This window comes from Astyanax mexicanus, chromosome 3, assembly GCF_023375975.1.
Source record: "Astyanax mexicanus isolate ESR-SI-001 chromosome 3, AstMex3_surface, whole genome shotgun sequence".
Taxonomy (NCBI): domain Eukaryota; kingdom Metazoa; phylum Chordata; class Actinopteri; order Characiformes; family Acestrorhamphidae; genus Astyanax; species Astyanax mexicanus.
Window position 1 is genome coordinate 17,651,358 of NC_064410.1, and position 3,299 is coordinate 17,654,656.

The window sequence follows — 3,299 nt, forward strand, 5'->3', positions numbered from 1 at the left end:
AATGTGTGTGTGAGGCTGAGGTGTGTGTTAGGAGTGTGTGAGGTTTAAATGTGTGTGAGGTTACTGTTTGTGTGGGGGTGGTTTAGGTATGTGTGAGGTTTATGTGTTAGGTGGTTTAACTGTGTGGGCTTTTTGTGTATTGGGGTGGTTTGTGTGTGAGGTTTACGTGTGTGTGGTTTAGGTGTTTGTAAGGTTAGGGTGTGTAAGGTAGTTTAGGTGTTTGTGAGGTTAGGGTGTGAGTGTGTGAGGAAGTTTAGATGTATGTGAGGTTAGGGTGTGTGTTTTTTAGGTGTAAGAGATTAGGGTGTGTGAGGTAGTTTAGGTGTGTGTGAGGAAGTTTAGGTGTGTGTTTTTTAGGTGTAAGAGATTAGGGTGTGTGAGGTAGTTAAGGTGTGTGTTTTTGTAGGTGTGTTAGGTAGTTTAGGTGGTGTTTGTGAGGCTAGGGTATATTTTAAGGTATAAAAGGTTAGGGTGTGTGAGGTAGTTTAGGTGTGTGTTATTTTTAGGTGTAAGAGGTTAGGATGTGAGAGTGGGTTTTAGGTGTGTGAGGTAGTGTGTTTGGTGCGTGTGAGGGGTGGTTTAAGTGTGTGAGGGGGTCTAGGCGTGTGAGGTTTAGTAGGTATGTGGGGTGGTTTAGGCATGTGAAATTTGTGTGTTAGGGGTCATTTAAGTGTAGGTTTGTGTGTTAGGTGTGATGTAGGTGTGTGTGAGGGGGTTAAAGTGTGGAGGTGGCTGGTTTAGGTGCATCTGAGGTTTAGGTGTGTGAGGTTACTGTTTGTGTGAGGGGTGGTTTAGGTGTGTAAGGTGGTTAGAGTGTGGAGGGTGGTGGTTTAGGTGTGTGAGGTTTTATGTATGATTTAGGAGTGTGTGAGGTTATTGTTTGCGTGAAGGGTGGTTTAGGTGTGGGATGTTTATGTGTGGGGGTGGTTTAGATAAGTGTGAGGTTCATGTGTGTAAGATGGTTTAACTGTGGGCTTTTTGTGTGTTGGTGTGGTTTAGATGTGTGAGGGGGTTTTGGTCTGTTTTAGCAGTGTGTTAGGTGTGTGGTTTAGATGTGTGAGGGGGTTGTGGTTTGGGTGTGTGGTTTAGATGTGTCTGGTTTAGTTTAGGTATGTTAGTGGATTTAGGGGGGTGTTAGTGGGGTTCAGGTGTGTAAGGTTTAGGTGTGTTGGGTGGTGCAGGTGTGTGTTAGGGGTGGTTTAGGTATGTAAGGTCGTTAAAGTGTGTGTGGTTTAGGTGTGTGCGGGGAGTTAGGTCTGTTAAGAGTGGTTTAGGTGTGTGCGGGGATTTAGGTCTGTTAGGAGTGGTTTAGGTATGTGCGGGGAGTTAGGTCTGTTAGGAGTGGTTTAGGTGTGTGCGGGGATTTAGGTCTGTTAGGAGTGGTTTAGGTGTGTGCGGGGAGTTAGGTCTGTTAAGAGTGGTTTAGGTGCATGAGGGGGTTGTGGTCACTGTTAGGAGTGGTTAGATGTGTGTTGGGGATTTAGGTGTGTATAAGGGATGGTTTATGTGTGTAAGAGGAATGGGTTATGTGTGTGAGAGGGGGTTAGGTGTCAGGGGTGGTTTATATGTGTGTGAGGGGAAATTTAGATGTGAGAGGGTGTTTAAGTGTGTAAGGGGAGGTTAAGATGGGAGAGGTTTAGGTGTGTGAGGAAGTTTAGGTGTGTGTGAGGTTAGGGTGTGTGTTTTTTTTAGGTGTAAGAGGTCAGGGTGTGTGAGGTAGTTTAGGTGTGTGTGAGGTTAGGGTGTGTGTTTTTTTTTAGGTGTAAGAGGTCAGGGTGTGTGAGGTAGTTTAGGTGTGTGTGAGGTTAGGGTGTGTGTTTTTTTTAGGTTTAAGAGTTTAGGGAGTGTATTTTTTAGGTGTTTGTAAGGTTAGGTTGTGTGAGGTAGTTTAGGTGTGTGTGAGGTTAGGGTGTGTGTGTGTTTCAGGTGTAAGTGGTTAGGGTGTGTAAGGTAGTTTAGGTGTGTGTCTTTCAGGTGTAAGTGGTTAGGGTGTGTAAGGTAGTTTAGGTGTGTGTTTTTTAGGTGTAAGTGGTTAGGGTGTGTGAGGTTAGGGTGTGTGTTTTTTAGGTGTAAGTGGTTAGGGTGTGTAAGGTAGTTTAGGTGTGTGTGAGGTTAGGGTGTGTGTTTTTTAGGTGTAAAAGGTTAGGGTGTGTGAGGTTAGAGTGTGTGTTTTTTAGGTGTAAGTGGTTTAGGTGTGTGAGGTTAGGGTGTGTGTTTTTTAGGTGTAAAGGGTTAGGGTGTGTGAGGTTAGGGTGTGTTTTTTTTAGGTGTAAGTGGTTAGGGTGTGTGAGGTTAGGGTGTGTGTTTTTTAGGTGTAAGTGGTTAGGGTGTGTGAGGTTAGAGTGTGTGTTTTTTAGGTGTAAGTGGTTAGGGTGTGTGAGGTTAGAGTGTGTGTTTTTTAGGTGTAACAGGTTAGGGTGTGTGAAGTAGTTTAGGTGTTTGTGAGGTTAGGATGTGAGGGTGGGTTTTAGGTGTGTGAGGTAATTTAGATTTGTGTGAGGTTAGGGTGTGTGTGTTTTTTAGGTGTAAGTGGTTAAGGTGTGTGAGGTTAGGGTGTGTGTTTTTTAGGTTTAAGTGGTTAGGGTGTGTGAGGGTGTGTGAGGTTAGAGTGTGTGTTTTTTAGGTGTAAGTGGTTAGGGTGTGTGAGGTCAGAGTGTGTGTTTTTTAGGTGTAAGTGGTTAGGGTGTGTGAGGTTAGAGTGTGTGTTTTTTAGGTGTAAGTGGTTAGGGTGTGTGAGGTTAGAGTGTGTGTTTTTTAGGTGTAAGTGGTTAGGGTGTGTGAGGTTAGAGTGTGTGTTTTTTAGGTGTAACAGGTTAGGGTGTGTGAAGTAGTTTAGGTGTTTGTGAGGTTAGGATGTGAGGGTGGGTTTTAGGTGTGTGAGGTAGTTTAGATTTGTGTGAGGTTAGGGTGTGTGTGTTTTTTAGGTGTAAGTGGTTAAGGTGTGTGAGGTTAGGGTGTTTGTTTTTAAGGTGTAAAGGGTTAGGGTGTGTGAGGTTAGTGTGTGTTTTTTAGGTGTAAGTGGTTAGGGTGTGTGAGGTTAGAGTGTGTGTTTTTTAGGTGTAAGTGGTTAAGGTGTGTGAGGTTAGGGTGTGTGTTTTTTAGGTGTAAGTGGTTAGGGTGTGTGAGGTTAGAGTGTGTGTTTTTTAGGTGTAAGTGGTTAAGGTGTGTGAGGTTAGGGTGTGTGTTTTTTAGGTGTAAGTGGTTAAGGTGTGTGAGGTTAGGGTGTGTTTTTTTAGGTGTAAGTGGTTAGGGTGTGTGAGGTTAGAGTGTGTGTTAGGTGTAACAGGTTAGGGTGTGTG